General features: G+C 42.7%; 1 protein-coding gene and 1 non-coding gene across 2 annotated transcripts in view; one reads left to right on the forward strand and one right to left on the reverse strand.

Moving 5' to 3' along the window:
• The window catches only part of LYRM4 (LYR motif containing 4), a 267655-nt gene that overhangs the window by 35633 nt on the left and 213974 nt on the right, over positions 1 to 18048 (reverse strand). The gene's annotated exons all lie outside the window — the stretch shown is intronic.
• On the forward strand, positions 17352 to 17454 carry LOC118535107 (U6 spliceosomal RNA). The gene has a single exon (XR_004917044.1). It is a non-coding gene; the product is annotated as a U6 spliceosomal RNA (small nuclear RNA).

Consider the following 18048-nt stretch of genomic DNA (forward strand, 5'->3'; position numbering starts at 1 on the left):
TAGGTCTGACGTTATTCTGATGTTCCTCCCTCTGTACGTAAGGAATCTCTTCCCCCTAACTGCCCTTAAGATGGTTTCTTTGGTTCTAAGGTTTGCAAGTTTTACTATTACATGCCGGGGTGTTGGCCTGTTTTCCTTGATCTTAGGAGGGGTCCCCTCTGCCTCTAGGACTCGAATGTTTGTTTCATTCCCCAGATTAGGGAAGTTCTCAGCTAGATTTGCTCAAATACATCTTCTAGCCCTCTCTCTCTCTCCACTCCCTCCGGGATTCCAATTATTCTGACATTGGAACGCTTCATGGTGTCACTTATTTCTGTGATTCTATTTTCATGCATTTTGAGTTGTTTTTCCCTGGCCTCCTCTTTTCCCTTTTTATCGATTATATTGTCTTCCAGGTCGCTTATTCGCTCTTCTGCCTCAGTTACCCTAGCTGTTAGATTATCTAGATTGGATTGGATCTCATTGATAGCATTTTTAAGTTCTGCCAATTCAGCTTTCATTTCTGCCCTTAGAGACTCTATGTTGCCATTAATTGATTTCTCCATTCTAGCCATTGTCTTCACAATTGCTAGCCTGAATTCCATCTCCGACATCTTGTTATATCTGCATCCATTTGTAAATCTGCAGCATAAGTCATAATCTCTGAGTCTTTTCTATTTTGGGGGCTCCTCCTCCTAGTCATTCTGCTGATGGGTGTTTGAGGGAATGTATAGAGTCCAAATTATTGACCAGAACCCAAGCAAGATGCACCTGTTTTCTTGGGACCTTAGGGTTGCTGGCCTCTTGTTTTCCCAGCCTGTCTTCTGCGGGAGGGGCCTGCTGTGCTGTTACTCAGGCAACCCTGTTTGGGCAGAGTTGCCCTGCCCCCCTGTGGCCGGGGATGGGCTCAGCGGGAATCAGTTTTTGGGGCTTTTGTTCTCTGGCGGCTTTCCCTGGCAGCTTTCCGCATCTCTTCTGCGAGTCAGAGCAGAAGAGACCGTTTCCAACCCTCTGCCTCAGGGCAGAGAGACCGCAATCTGTTCTTCAGTGAGCTCTCCAGGCCCCACCGTCTCCGTTTCTGTCCGTGCTGCTATAAACTGCAGCGTCCTGGGTTGTGCGCCCCTCCACAGTGCCCCCAGTCCTGCCTCCAGGTCAGGGCACGTCTCTGCCCTTTGTGCTTCTAAAACCACCAGCCGCTCCCAGTTCCCGCTAGCGACCCCGCCGCTCCGGGTTTCTGCCCCAGGGGCTGCAGTTCGCAGGCACGACCCGCCGCTCCGGGTTTCCACCCCGGTTGCTGCCCTAAAGTCCTTTCCCCACCGCTACCGGTCTGTGAGTCTGTGCCCTACTGCAGCGTGCGAGGCTGTCACTCACCGGCGGTGTAGGATGCCCTCGGCCAGGCTCCCTCCTGCTGCCATTTATCCTCTGATATCTGCCCATGGAATCACGGCTCCCTGCTTCGTACTTCAAAACCAACCGCCTGCAATATTCTGTTTGTAGAGATCCAGATCTTCTTACATCTCAGGCTGGTTTCGTGGGTGCTCACAGTGGTCTGGTAGATATCCAGCTCAATTCCGGGGACCAGTTGAAATAGGGTCCCCTACTCCTCCACCATCTTTCCCCGCTCCCCTCGAAGGCAGGTGCTTAACCAACTGAGGCACCCAGGTGCCCCCGAAAATCTTTTAATCTAATCCCTTTATCTCTTCTCGAAGAGATCGAGATTCAAAGAGGTGAAGTGAGTTGCTTGGTCTCACTGTGATTTCATAACAGGATCCTTGATGCCTAAATAGTAATAAAACACTTTTTCTAACAAATATTCTAAAATTCAAAATTGTTCCTATTCAGTCACTCTGTAGTTTTTCCCAGTGTGATGAAATTAGTGAGATTTTATTGGTATATAAGAATAACTCTTAGGGGCGCCCGGGTGGCTCAGTCGTTAAGCGTCTGCCTTCAGCTCAGGTCATGATCCCGTGGTCCTGGGATCGAGCCCCGCATTGGGTTCCCTGCTCGGCGGGAAGCCTGCTTCTCCCTCTCACACTCCCCTTGCTTGTGTTCCCTCTCTCGCTGTCTCTCTCTCTGTCAAATAAATAAATAAAAATCTTAAAAAAAAAACAATAAGAATAAAACTCTTAACCTTCCCATGTACTAAGACACAGTACATTCAACCAAACTACTTCGTAGATCTGTTTATAGTGTACATTTAAATAAATCATGCTCTAATGAATTTAAAAACATAAGAATATACAGTCAACTCAGCAACATGCAAAAGAATGAAACTGGACCACTTTCTTACACTATACTCAAAATGGATGAAAGACGTATATGTGAGACCTGAAACCATAAAAATCCTAAAAGAGGACACAGGCAGAGTTCTCTGACATCAACCATAGGAACTTCTTTTTAGACATATCTGCTGAGGCAAGGGAAACAAAAGCAAAAATAAAGTATTGGGACTACATCAAAATAAAAAGCTTCTGCACAGTGAAGAAAATGATCAACAAAACTAAAAGGCAACCTACTGAATGGGAGAACATATCTGCAAATGACATATCCGCTAAAGGATTAGTATCCAAAATATATAAAGAACTTATAAAACTCAACACCCAAAAATGAATACTCCAATTAAAAAATGGGCAGAAGACATGAATAGACATTTTTCTAAAGAAAACATACAGATGGCCAACAGACACATGAAACAATGCTCAACGGTCACTTATCATCAGGGAGATGCAAATTTAAATTACAATGAGATATCACCTCACACCTGTCAGAATGGCTAAAATCAATAACACAAGAAACAACAGGTATTGACAAGGATATTTTGGCAAGGATGTGGAAAAAGGGTAGGAATGCAAACTGGTGCAGCCACTGTGGAAAACAGTATGGAGGTTCCTCAAAAGTTAAAAATAGAACTACCCTACAATCCAGCAATTGCACTACTAGGTAATTACACAAAGAATAAAAAAACACTTATTCAAAGGGATACATTCACCCCCATGTTTATAGCAGCATTATTTACAATAGCCAAATTACGGAAATAACCCAAGTGTCTATTGATTGATGAATGGATAAAGAAGATATGGTGTGTGTATACACACACACACACACACACACACACACACACACACACACACACACAAAATGGAATATTACTCAGCCATAAAAAAGAATGAAATCTTACCATTTGCACTGACATGGATGGATCTAGAGAGTATAATGCTAAGTGAAGTCAGTCAGTCAGAGAAAGACAAATACCGTATGATTTCACTCATATTGGAATTTAAGAAACAAAACAAACAAACAAAGGAGGAAAAAAGAGAGAAAGGCAAACCAAGAAACATTCTTAGTTATAGAGAACAATCTAATGGTTACCAAAGGGAGGTTGGTGGGTTAACTAGGTGATGGGGATTAAGGAGTGCGTTTGTTGTGATGAGTACTAGACATATGAAAGTGTTGAATCACTCTATTGTACACCTGAAATTAATATTACAATGTATGTTAACTAACTGGAATTTAAATAAAGCTTTAAAAAAAGACATATACAGTCAACTAATATTCAACAAGGAAGACAGGAATGCTCAATGGAGAAAAGACAGTTTCTTCAGTAAATCGTCCTGGGATAATTGGATGTTCATATGTAAAAGAATGAAACTGGACCCATAACATACACCACTGACAAAAATTAACTGGAAATGGGTTAGAGACTTAAATGTATGACCTGAAGCCATGAAACTCCTAGAAGAAAATAGAGGACCAAACTCCTTGACATGGGTTTTGGGAATGATTTTTTGTATTTGGCACTTAAAGCACAGCAACAAACTAAAAAATAAAGAAGTGGGGTACATTAAACTAAAACTAAAAAAAAAAATTTTTTAAACCCCAAAAACTAAAAAAAAATAAACCTGAACTAAAAAAAACTAAAAAGCTTCTGAACAGCAAAAGAAATCATCAACAAAGTGAAAGGACAACCTACAGAATGGGAAAAGATATTTGCAAGCCATACATCTGATAAGGGGTTAATATCCCAAACATACAGAACTTCTAAAACTCAATAGCAAAAAAATAAAAAATAATAAAAAAATAAAAAATAGGCAAATGACCTGAATAGATATTTCTCCAAAGAAAATATACAAAAGGCCAATAGGTACTTGAAAAGATGCTCAACATCACTAATCATTAAAGAAATGAAAATTAAAATCACAAATACCACTTCACCTGTTAAAATAGCCATCATCAAAAAGACAAGAAATAACAAATGCTGGTGAGGATGTGAAGAAAAGGGACCTGTGCGCTGTTGGTTGGACTGTAAATTGGTGCAGCCACTATGGAAAACAATATGGAGGCTCCTCAACAAATTAAAAGTAGAACTGCCATATGATCCAGCTATTCCACTTATGGGAATATATCCAAAAGAAGTGAAAACACTAACTTGAAAAAATATCTGCACCCTCATTTTTTTCATAGCAGCATTATTTACATTAGCCAAGACCTTGAAACAATCTAAGTGTCCATTGATGGATGAATGGATAAAGAAGTAGTTGTGGTATTGTTACGGAACCTGGACTGGATCACCCGACAGAAGAACTAAGCGGCATTCAGAGATCTTGGAGGATAGGAGGTTTATTTAACGCCAGGCAGGCTCAGAGGAGAGTGGTCTCCAAAGGTCTGAGCCCTGAGCACAGACAAAGGGGGCAATTTATACACTTCTACTTGGCACTTTTGGCGCATGCGCGAAGCGGGGCAGGGAGAAGAACCTGGAAGAGCCCCGGGGCAAGGACTGGGACTCTCTCACTGGCTCAGTTGGCCATCTTAGGACACAGATTTTCCTTATCACTATATATACATACATACAATGGAATATTAGACACGAAATCAAAGAAATCCAAATATCTGTGACAACATGAATGGACCTTGAAGGCTTTATGCTAAGTAAAATAAGTCAGACAGAGAAAGACAAATACCATATGATCACACTTATATGTGGAATCTAAAAATATAGAAAAGAAAAACCAAACTCATAGAAGCAGGGATCAGACTTGTAGTTACCAGAGGCAGGAGGTGGGGGGAGGAGGATTGAAGGAAAGTGACCATAAGGGACAAACTTCCAGTTATAAGATAAATTCATACTATAGATGTACAACATGATGATATACAGGAAAGCTGGTAAGAGAGTAAATTCTAAAAGTTTTCATCACAGGAGAAAAAAATTTTTTCCTTTATTCTCTTTCTTTTCTTTTTACTGTATCTAGATGAGAAGATGAATGGTAGCTAAAGCTGTTATGGTGATCATCTCACAATATATGTAAATCAAATGATCATGTTGTACACCTTAACTTACACAGTGATGTCTGTCAATTATTGCTCAATAAAACTGGAAAGAAAACTTAAAAGTTTGAAAACGGCAGGAGTCATAACTCATGTTGAAGATAAGACAACAGGTCCAAAATGGAGTTGCTTATGCTAAGCCCCATGTCACCAAACTAAGATGTAATTACAGTTTTAGCTTTCCCAGAAATGGAATCTTAAACCAATCAGGAACTGCCGAATCAGCACTACTTAGGTAAGCTGCCTGACAGACCCCTGCCATCCCCTAAAGGAAAGTGATCTTGCAGTAACCAACTGCTTTTTCGCCTCATATAACTTCCTTGTTCCTGCTCCCTCTTGCCTATAAAAGTCTTTCATTTTGTACAGCTCCTCAGAGCTCCTTTCTATCTGCTAGATTGGATGCTGCCCGATTTATGAACTGTGGAATAAAACTAATAAGATCTTTAAAATTGACTCAAAACTGAATGAGTTTTTTTTAAGATTTTTAAAAAAATTTTTATTATTTATTTGACAGAGAGAAAGAGACAGCGAGAGAGGGAACACAAGGAGGGGGAGTGGGAGAGGGAGAAGCAGGCTTCCCACTGAGCAGGGAGCCCGATCTGGGGCTCGATCCCAGGACCCTGGGATCATGACCTGAGCCGAAGGCAGATGCTTAACAACTGAGCCACCCAGGCACCCCAAAACTGAATGAGTTTTTAACACTCAACAAACTCTACATTTTAGTTTTAATATATGTAAAGTATACCATAATAAAACTTAGTTTTAAAAACAGAGCAAATAGAAAGGTTAGATGTTTAAACTAAAAAGTAATTATTTTCTAAGTTAATTTGTATACAAGAACCTAAGGGATAGAAATATTTAAATATTTGGAACTTAGCAATTGCACTACTGGGTATTTACCCCAAAGATACAAATGTAGGGATCCGAAGGGGTACGTGCACCCTGATGTTTATAGCAGCAATGTCCACAATAGCCAAACTGTGGAAAGAGCCAAGATGTCCATCGACAGATGAATGGATAAAGAAGATGTGGTATATATATACAATGGAATATTATGCAGCCATCAAAAGGAATGAGATCTTGCCATTTGCAACGACGTGGATGGAACTGGAGAGTGTTATGCTGAGCGAAATAAGTCAATCAGAGAAAGACATGTATCATATGACTTCACTGATATGAAGAATTCTTAATCTCAGGGAACAAACTGAGGGTTGCTGGAGTGGTGGGGGGGTGGGAGGGATGGGGCGGCTGGGTGATAGACATTGGGGAGGGTATTGCTATGGTGAGCGCTGTGAATTGTGCAAGACTGTTGAATCACAGATCTGTACCTCTGAAACAAATAATACATTATATGTTTAAAAAAAAAAAGAAGAAGATAGCAGGAGGGGAAGAATGAGGGGGGGTATCAGAGGGGGAGAGGAACCATGAGAGACGATGGAGTCTGAAAAACAAACTGAGGGTTTTAGAGGGGAGGGGGGTGGGAGGATGGGTTAGCCTGGTGATGGGTATTAAGGAGGGCACGTTCTGCATGGAGCACTGGGTGTTATATGCAAATAATGAATCATGGAACACTACATCAAAAACTAATGATGTATGGTGATTAACATAACATAATAATTAAAAAATAAATAAATAAATATTTGGAACTTGATCCTTCTTATGGCTTTAAGGAAACCACTTCTACCTTATTCTTTGTTTCCCTCATTATGAAACAGGAATGATATCATCTTCCAAGACTGCTCATAGTTAATTAATACATGTGAAATTCTTGGAAAAAAATATTAAATACATGATAAATATTTTCTGGTAAATATTATCTAACTAAATTTATAAATAATAGCACTTTACAGCCACATTAGAATTATAAATTAAAGCCCATTTGAAAATATATACAAATATATGCATATATATACATACCAGTAGGAAAAGAAAGCCACAATTATCAATGAACAAAGACAGAAAATATCCCTTTCATATAAGATTATTTTGATCAATATAATAAAAATATCTTGTGACTGATCTCTTTTCACTTAATTGTTTAATGTTATTTGGGCTCTGCCTAAATCATATGAAATTGAATATAGCAGGAAACTGTAACACTGCTGGCCTTTTTTTCTAGCTAATGAAAAGAAGAATGATGAAATTATCCTGACGATAAGCCATTTTATTTATTTAAAATTTGCCTCTGCTTTAGGAATCCAGGACTATACAATGAGAGAGCTTTGCATTTCTACAGGGAACGTTGCTACAAATCAGTGTCTCAATCTTAGCACTATTGAGATTTGGGGCAGCTGGATAATTCTTCACTGGGGCCAGGGCCGGGGGGGAGGGGCTGTCCTGTGCATTGTAAGATGTTAAACAGCATCCCTGGCCTCTACCCAGTAGAGGCCAATAGCACTCCCACCCCAATGTGTGGCAACCAAAACCGTCTCTAGACATTGCTAAATGTCCCTGGGGGGGCAAAATCCGCCCCAACCACTCCTACAAAAGTCTTTCTGTGCACAAGTGGGCCCCCTTTTAAATGCACTGAGGACACAGGTCCACAGGTGGCGGTAGGTCTTTGTGTTCCAAACTGTCATTTCCCATTGGTTGGGCGGATACAGCAGCCTCCAGATGCTTGGATGCCCCCACTTCTCACCCCCAGGCAGAAGTAGAGGCAAAATAGGGCCTGCTTGCATGGCACCTTGAATGAGCTGGAGTTACGGGCAGTTCTTGTCTGCTCACGGCACTGCCCAGGTCCTCCCAGGGCTCATGCCTCACCTTCCTACGCTCTGCAGCTAGGGCATCCTTTTGGTTTTTCCTCAGTTATCCAAAATCCTTATCTAAAAAGTTTCCTTTATCATTACCATCTTTGTTCTAGCTCTCATCATCTTTTTAAAAAATTATTTTAATTTAATTTCAATTATTTTAAAGTGTGACATTCATTAGTTTTTAGTATATTCACAAAGTTGTACGACCATCACCAGTGTCCAATTCCAGAACATTTCACCTCCCCAAAAAGAAGTCCCACAGCCGTCAGCAGTTAACCCCCCATTCTCCCTGCTGGCCTCTCCCTGACACCTGCTAGTCTACCTCATGTCTCTAGAGATTTGCCTGTGGCAGACATTTCATATAATGGAATCACACATTACGTGATCTTGTGTGACTGGCTTCTTTAACTTAGCATAATGTTTTCAAGCTCCATCTTTCCTGTAGCACCTGTCAGTATCAGTACCTTATTTCTTTCTTTTTTTTTTTTTTTTTTAGACCCTTTTTCTTTTTAATGGCCAAATACCCTGCTGTACTGATATCTCATATTCTGTTGTTCCATCCTCAGGTGGTGTACGTTAGGGTCGGTTCCACTTTGAGGCTATTATGAATAGTGCTGTTATGACCAATGCTGTGCAAGTTTTTGTGAGGACACGAGGTTTCAATCCTCTTGGGTACCCCATCATTTCTCAGTAACATTAGTGGATAAAGCTTGCAGTTTTCCCTGTCTCCAGGCTTATCCTCTCACTTCATTCTCCAAACCAACATTAGAGTCTTTTATTTTATTATTTTTTTAAGATTTTATTTATTTACTCGACAGAGACACAGTGAGAGAGGGGACACAAGCGGGGGGGAGTGGGAGAGGGAGAAGCAGGCTTCCTGCCGAGCAGGGAGTCCGATGCGGGGCTCAATCCCAGGACCCTGGGATCATGACCTGAGCTGAAGGCAGACACTTAACGACTGAGCCACCCAGGCGCCCCTAGAGTCTTTTAAACACGTAAGTCTTCTATGTGTATAAATCAGATCATTCTGAGCCAGTTTTTAAAAGCTTTCAATAACTTTCTATTGCACAGAAGAAAAAAACAAAGCCCAAAAACCCCAGTGTGGCCTACCTCTTCAACCTCATCCCCAGGGTGATGATGGGCCCCGGGGCCATTGGCCCCTGTTTCCCCAACTCACGTTTAGGTAAACTGAGGCTACAGGGAGGGCCACCAAGGAGCAGTTGTCATTGGTGGTAGTATCATTTGCTACTTTCTTGTCCCCGCCAGTCCTCTGCCTGGGGTGCTTAGACAATGGGGACAGGGCGGACAAGCCTGCCCTACTGCAGCTTCTCTTTCCTCCCCTCGGGCCATTCCTGAGAATCCAAGTCTCAAGATCTCAGACTGCTAGAGTTTCAAGGAGCCTCGGGAGCTTCCAGTCTGGTGATTTGAGGGCTGTGCTCAGGGAGCCCCCCCAGGTGTGAGGGCAGAGGGCGTGAGACCAAGTGGGCAGGGCTCCGTAGCGTGTTGTTTTGTTTGAGGAAGATTTTTATCAGCTGAAAGCAAAAAGAGACCTGAGAACAAATTTATTTTTTTTATCCATGTTGATTGGTTGATATGTCTCTTTTATCTCATGTATAGGCTAAACCTCCATCTCTTTTCCCCCGCCATGTATATTTTGTTGATATGTGGGTCATTTGTATTGTAGAGATTCCCAGAGCCTCAATTTTGTATCTTCATTTGTTTTTGTTGTTGTTTTTTTTTAACACGTTCCTCCTGCCTGTTTGTCTCCTGTAAATTCTTCATTAGACCCAGAGGTTTGAGGAGATTCAGGATCTGTTTTGTGTTTGTGGTGGGGCTGGGGGACAGAGCAACTTCACAGACGGTGGTGTTTCCTCCTACCGGGAAGATCCGCAGTCCGGTGGTCTTTCTGGTGATGTTAGCAGCCATTAACGCTCATTGCCAAGTCCATGGCCCATTAGGAATTGCAAATTGTGGACATTCTAATTCTATTACTCCTTTTCCACGTGTTAGCTGAAATTCTTCTGTAACCCTCTTCATTTACAGACGAGGAAACCAAGGCTACAGCCAACAGAGCTCTTGCTTCTGCAAGCCAGCCTGGCAGCCCCGCTCTGAGCATCGCGGAGCGGCAGGTGGTCCTGCCTCCCCCGGGAGGCCTGGCGAGACCGGCGGGCCGGCAGCGGACTTCTGGCACCCTGAAGCAGGAAAGGGAGCAGCTGAAGAACAGAAGGATAAATGCTGGCAGGAAAAGCTGACAATGAGCTTTAAATCAAAGGTAATAATAGAAGCGGGCCGCGCGAGCTGGGGCCTGGGGCGGAGGTCCAGGAAGAGGAATCCTCTTGTGGGTGACTCACCAGCCGGCAGGCACAGGCACGGGCAGGAAGTGCTGCCTCCAGAAGTGTCATCACAGGCGAGAAGAGGCTGACCAGGCTCAAGAACCTGTGGTGGAGAGCTCCCAGACACAGACTTAGGGGAGGGAAGGGAAGGGTGATGCGGGCAAGGAAGTGGAGGGGCTTTGCGAGGCAGGAAGCCGAGCTGTCATCCTCCTCCCGTCCCTCCTCCCTCGGGGCTCCCGGGGCTCCCGGACCCAGCCTGATGGCAGAGGCTGCAGGATCCAGCTGCAGTTTTTCAAACCAATTAAGGAGAAGCGCCGCGGCCCCAGGAGGGCGTGCTGTGGGCCTCTCCTGAGTCAGCAGGCTCAGACTGGGACCTTTGGGGACGACATCTGAAGGCTCTAATTGATCCCCTCAGAGTTAAAAATAAGAAGTAGCAAGCAGCTAGTCTTTTGACTTTAAACTGCTGCAGGAGGGTGGCTCTTTTTCAGCAGAGGTTTTCCATCAGAGATGCCAGAGAGCGGTGTCCCTGCTGGGCTTAACTGTTGGTACAGAGGCCCCGCACATCCCCTTTCCATTTGCCCCGTCTCCTTCAGCAGGCTTCAGGTCCTGAATTCATCAGTTAGCCAGAAGTAAGTTCCATTTGGCAGGACAATACGGCCATTCAAAACAAAGCAGCCCAAATCTCTCGGCTGAGAAAAGTCACAAAGTCTCTGTGTTTGTCTTAAACCTGAGTCACTCTTAAGACAGTTGAGTGAAAAGCTGTGGAATATAGCAGAGAAAGTGGGCCAAACCATCCCCTTTGGTCATTTTGTGATCCGTAGACCAAACTGCTGGCTGTGAAGGTTTTACTTTGCCTCCAGCATTGTGTAGATGTTTCTTCAGAAAAAAAATAAAAAGGTCCTATTCACCTCCAAGTTTGAGAATCAGAATAGAAAGGTCTGGGCTTGCAGAGTGGGGAAGGGAAATGAAATCGGAGCGTTCACTGTCCTTAGGAGTGATACCCAGACTTCTCTCTTTCCCAAACCATGAACGCCAAAAATACTTTTCTGTTTTTCTATGGAAGTTGGACAGCAGCAAAATCATTACTGACTGTCGTTTATGAAAACACAGCTCAGTACAGTGTAATCCATATAAACACAGGATCCCAGTATGGCCCAGTCCTGGCATGGTGTCACCTTCCAAGAAATAACAAGCCTGACATTACAAAAGTAGGGTTGAGAGGAGTCCAAATCTGTATTTAGTCTCTTGAGGGAACTTGAAAGAGGAAACAGTTTTTAGACACAGCACAACATCTACAAAAGGTTCTATTTCTTCGTCTTTCTCTCCCCTGGCACCCATGCCTTCCATCAGAGCTTCCCACGGACCCCACTTGGCCCCTCTCCCTTTTCCCCTCCTTCCTCTCTGCCGGTCTCTTCACTCTATCCATCCACTGTGGCTTTCTGGATTCTATCATTTTCTTAGCACCTGGATTCTGTGCAAAATAGCCCCGAAGAACCAGGAATTGATCTAATAAGAAAGTGGGAGGTGGCAGGCAGAGGAAAGGTTAAAAGGTATATATATGCAATTTTGTGCTCTTCCTTTGTTGGATCTTTGTGAGTCTAGCCAGGCAGGAAAGCATAGTTACTGTATCTCCCAGGGGGGCTTTGCCTCATCCCTAATCCCATAGCTGTTTTTTCTCCTTCCAGTTGATCAGGATTCCTGACCAGGACTTCTGAAGACACTCACTCTCTGAGGGTTTCCAACATTTCTCTTTGCAGACCAGGGAGCAAAGATACTGGCTTAGGGGCTTAATCCCTGTGTCTAGCAAGAAGAGGGGAAGTTGTACTTCTTTCCAGGGGCCTTTGACCACTAAATGACCCATGCTGCCACAACCAGAGCAGACAGGGGGATGGTTCCAACCCCTGAAAGTCTGAGAAGGCTACAGGTGTCACGGGATTGGTATCACTATCTTGGGACCCACCTCAACCATTCCTTCCCACAGAAACCACAACAAAGGCTCTTGCCCACAGCTGCTCCCTCCCCCTCTGCCTCCAGATCAACCCTGGTGCTTCCCCTGGGTGGGCCCACCTGGGGTGTGTCGTGCCCCCTCCTCTTGGGAACTGTGAGTAGTAAACCATTTTTTCAAAGGCCAGTGTCTCCTAATCTGTTGACTTTAATATACCTCAAATTTTCTATTAATACACAGTTTTTTTTTGTTTGTTTGTTTTTTGTTTTTTTAACAGCTAGGAAACCTCTTATCCCCCTAAATGTCAGGGGTTCAACTTCAAGAGGGTGAGGCTTACCTGCTTTATTCCAGGATGTCCATGTGCACCCTGGTGCCTAACTCTGACTTCTATTGGATTTTTCCAGGTAGGTGGCCATGGTTTCTTTTTCTTTCTTTCTTTCTTTCTTTCTTTCTTTCTTTCTTTCTTTCTTTCTTTCTTTCTTTCTTTCTTTCTTTTTCTTTCTTTCTTTCTTTCTTTCTTTCTTTCTTTCTTTCTTTCTTTTTCTTTCTTTCTTTCTTTCTTTCTTTCTTTCTTTCTTTCTTTCTTTCTTCTTTCTTTCTTTTCTTTCTTCCCCTTCCTCAGCCCTGATTAACTGACAAACGTGAGAACTTAGCCCATTTAGTTTGTGATGAAATCCAGGATTAATTAGCCATTCTCAGTACTTAATTCTCCCGGACTGACCTGACCCAGTCACTTCTGATTTTCCAAGCTAGACTCTTGCATCGTCCTGGTGGAGGGAACACGTTAGCACGTTATGAATACAAAGATGAAGCAGTCTTGCCTTTTTATTTTACCCAACTTCCTTTGCCATTCTACAAAAACTTCTTTTTTTTTTTTTTAAGATTTTATTTATTTATTTTGACAGAGAGAGAGACACAACGAGAGAGGGAACACAAGCAGGGGGAGTGGGAGAGGAAGAAGCAGGCTTCCCGCGGAGCAGGGAGCCCGATGTGGGGCTCGATCCCAGGACCCTGGGATCATGACCTGAGCTGAAGGCAGACGCTTAACGACTGAGCCACCCAGGCGCCCATACAAAAACTTCTTAATTTCTTATAAAATTATATGTCCTTTGAGATCAGGTTAAAAGTCAACTTTAAGCTGCTAATTTCATAAAGGCATCTTTTAGATTGGTGACCAACTCTTATTTGTGAGTATATTCTGTGTTTCTATCATCGGTATATTTTCCTGGACCTCTCCTGGTTTTAGCACTGAAAGTCCAGCACCCTAGGCCTGGGAAAACCAGGATGGTTGGCCATCTGACTTTTACACATCCTCAACTTCATGAACTTACTTAATGTTAAAAGCAGACTTTCCAAACCATATATTTGCCTTAAAATAGTGATTTCAACTCTGGTGAAGTCTCCACGTATGCCTTTGTCTTTCTGGTGGTTGTCCCAATCTGTAATGGTCTATATCTGATCCACTTGTGTCTGGAGTGCTATAAATCCAATTAATATGGCAGTGAAGACACATTCTTGGATTGGGCCTACAGCGATTATTTTAATCCCAGATATAGCTGAGCACCATATCTTAGATCCAAAATCTAATACAGTAAGCCTAAAAAAATATAACTCATATAAGCCTAGAAGTTCACATGACCCATTCTCAGTAAAGATGTCATATTTAAAAAGCAATTCAAGTTTTATGTTATATAAACATTATAAACACTAACATATTGCTCATCTTATCCTTATTATAATAGCATTAAATATCACAAAGTGGAAAGAGTTATGGGTGAGTTATGGGTACTGTGGAGTTCTGCTAAGTGGTTCTGTACCCTGGTGAAGATAGTAAAGAGGGTATCCACCTCTGTTCCCTCCAGCCTGAGGTCTCTGTTAGAGTCAGAAGGCTCCTTAAAAATCAGTCAGCATTGCTCTCCTTCAATAGTTTTCTACAGTGTATGTGGTTAATAAATTCTGGGTGATTAAATGGCCTTGTTAAGCTCAATTTCTCAGAGTCATTGTCTACTAAATATTTCATTTTCCATTAAAGTTATGAGCATCTGTATCCTAAGATTTGTATAGAATATAGATGATAGACTAAAATTTTGGTGATAGACAGCTCTTGATGATTCTGTAAGAACTTTTCCATATGATCACTCTCTTTCATGGTTATCTGGGCTCAGCAGAATGGCAACATCACATTTAAAGACAGGCTCTATTTTGACACTGTGCATTCTGTGCTGTCCATCAGGGACCCCTACTTCACCTTGTGATTTTTTACACAAAAAATGTCAGTGATGCAAGAAGGAGGGTGGCAGCCTAAGGAGGAGGGTGGGTAAGATAGCTGAGTAGTGTGTACCTCAAGGGAGGAAACCAGTGCTTAAAGGAAAGTAAGTATCGGCCTGAAGGGGACAATGAGAAGGGACAGAAAGCTGGTAGTCCCTCTGAGCTCATGGAACTGGGGAGTAAGTATAGAAGAATTAGCAGAACTTGCTCCAGAGGGCTGCAAGGGAAGCAGTTCCCTCAGGGGGAGCAAGGAGATAGAGCAACCTTCAGAGAGGAAGTTGTGAAGAGAGCTGAGGACAAAGGGGGTTTCGATTACAGGGTGAGGGAGATGTGAGTGGGCTCACTGCAGAAGAAGCTTTGAAGAAGAGCCAGTGTTGAAAGGAAGAGCAGTGAGGTGATGAAGATCTCGTGGATATCATCACTGTGAGACGGGCCTGATGTTTGTCAGGACTACCAGACCTTCACCAGCACCTCTGGCCCCAGAGGACTCTTGTGCTCCTGAAGTGGGAACCTGCATCCTCCTCTGCACACACAACACGGAGCCCCTGCCACTACTACCCACGCTGAGAATCTGACGATGGGCTCTTCTTTCAGGCCTGAAGGCACTGGCCAGTAGGGGGCTTGCCCTCAGAAGGCCAAACTTCCCACCTAAGGTAGCTAATGTACACTATGTGCTGTGCCTGAGAGTCCCTTGCATCCTGCTACACCCACAGAACTACCCCCTGCCAAAAGAACACAGCAGTTTTGGAATTTGTAGGGCCTAACACTTAACAACTGCTACAACCTTCAACAGGTAAGGTATTGGCTATTCTAACTCTGTTTCTTCATCTTTAACATGGGAATAATAATAGCTCATTATAGTAGTACATGGCCTCTTTGATTGAGAGCCTAATTTGGATCTTTTTCAAAAGAAAAGTTCTGGGGTTTTGGGGTTTTTTTTAGATTTTTTTTTTTATCAGAGAGAGAGAGAGAGCCAAGCAGGGAGAGCAGCAGGCAGAGGGAGAAGCAGGCTCCCCACTAAGCAAGGAGCCTGATGTGGGACTTGATCCCAGGATTCTGGGATCATGACCTGAGCTGAAGGCAGATGCTTAACTGACTGAGCCACCCAGGCATCCCTCAAAAGAAAAGTTTGGGTAGAATAGTTTGAGATCTCTTTTCGAAAAGAAAAGTTTGGATGTAAGGAAGATGGTGAAGTAGGAAGCATCCAGAGTCCCTCTCTCCATGTAGACAACAATTGCACTGGCAGAAATTTCTCTGATGTAGCTATTTTATACACAGGGAATCTACTGAAGGCTTGCAACATCTAGAAGAAGGCTTAAATGATAAGTTGTAGTTAATTTTGGTCAACTTCAACTCTTAACACAATAGCATCCCCCACCCACCAGGCCCCTGGCAGGCAGCTATGCATATGTTCCTGAAGCAGCTTGCACACAGTTTGCAAAAGCTAGGATGGGTGAGAAGGACCCTGTCCTCTAAATAATAGGGATCTGTCTCTGATCACTGATTGCTGCTTCTGATTGCAGAGATGTAGACACAGAGATAGGCAACATTGTTGTAGTTTTCATTGCCATTTTTATAAACCCTGACTTCTCCAGCCAAAGTGCTTTCAGGGGGATTTAAACAGTTGGCCCCTGTTTTGGGAGACTTTTTCCCCTTCATGCTCCCCTTTTTTTCCTTTTGGGGGCTAGACATTTAAGGACTAGGACATTCAAAAGCAACCGCATACACATTTAAAAATATGAATACATATACATTTACACACTTGAATTTAAAAAGTCACAACATGTACCCAGGGAAAGGCACAGGCTCAGAAAAGACCTGAGAAGACCTTAGGTTTATATCTCAGGCTGATTTCTATAAAAACAAAACCAAAAACCAGCAAGGGGAGAATCTGCATTCCACACTTAACACATGATAAGATTCAAATGTCCAGTGTTCAACAAAAAGAATCACAAGACATATAAAGAAACAGGAAACTATGACACATTCAAAGGAAAAAAATAGAGAACAGACACCATCCCTGAGAAAGACCAGATGGCAGATTTATTAAAACAACTGTCTTGAAGATGGTCAAAGAGCTAAAAGAAGCTTTAGACAGAGTCAAGAAAAATGATGTATGAACAAGATGTAAATGTCAATAAAAAGATAGAAAACATAAAAAAGAGATCACAAGCTGAAAACTACAAAAACTGAAATGAAAAATTCATGAAAGAGAATCAGAACAGCTTTAAGTAGGTGGAAGAAATGGTGAACTTGAAGACAGGATCATCAACATTCTCAAGTCCAAGAAACAAAAAAGAAAAAAAGGCTAAAGAAAAGTCAACTGAGGGCACCTGGGTGGCTCAGTTGGTTAAGCGACTGCCTTCGGCTCAGGTCATGATCCTCTGTAGCCTTGTGTAAGTGTCATGCTTCTCCCTCTGACCTTCCCTCTCTCATGTTCTCTTTCTCAAATAAATAAATAAAATCTTTAAAAAAAAAAAAAAGAAAAGAAAAGAAAAGTCAACTGAGACTATAGGACATGTGAGATGCAATCAAGTGGACCAGCATACATTTTGTAGGAGTCTCAGAAGGAGGAGAGAGAGAAGAGGGCAAAGAGATTATTTGAAGAAACAATGGTTGAAAACTTCCCAAATTCGATTAAAGCCATGGAAATAAATATCCAAGAAGCTCAATGAACCCCAGTAGGATAAACTCAAAGAAACCCACACCAAGAGGCATTATAATCAAACTATCAAGACAGAAAATCCTGCAAGCTCGCTTTAGCAGCACGTATACTAAAATAGGAACAATGCAGAGAGGAGTAACATGGCCCCTGTGTAAGGATGAGAGAATCTTGAAAGTAGCAAGAGAGAAGTGACTCATCACATACTAGGGATCAATAGTTGCAGAAAAAATGGTGATGGAGAACACAGCTTCCCCGTTATCCCACAAGTGATTGGACAGCTACCTACAAACAAAAACAGCTCTGGGAGACCTCTAGAGTCCACTTAGAAAGTTTAGCAACACAGTGTAACAAAAATAACTGAGAATAATCAAGAATTGCATTTGCTTGTATCATCCCATACCCCAAACTGGGTTGTGGAGCATCAAGAAGGAACTTCCCAGCTAGAAAGAGTTCCTCTCACCAGGAAAGAAGAGCAGGATGAGCAACAAGTTTTTCCAGCCTCTTGGGGCACTGCGCAAGTGACCTGCTTCAGTTCCACCCCAACCAGACTAGCAAAACTGAAACACACAGAGCTAGCTAGGAACAAGGAAGAAAGGCAGTGGCTTGATTAGCAGACTTGCAGACATGAGAGCAGATGCAGTTTACAGAGATCTGATCTGCAGACAAACTCAGCAAACTTTGCTACTGACAAAGCCAATGACCAGCACAGCTGCCACAGACACCCTGCAGATTTTGCCAGATTTTACCCCATAGGTAAACCATTTGTTCATTGACACTAGTTGCTTA

Source organism: Halichoerus grypus, chromosome 9 (genome assembly GCF_964656455.1).
Source record: "Halichoerus grypus chromosome 9, mHalGry1.hap1.1, whole genome shotgun sequence".
NCBI lineage: Eukaryota > Metazoa > Chordata > Mammalia > Carnivora > Phocidae > Halichoerus > Halichoerus grypus.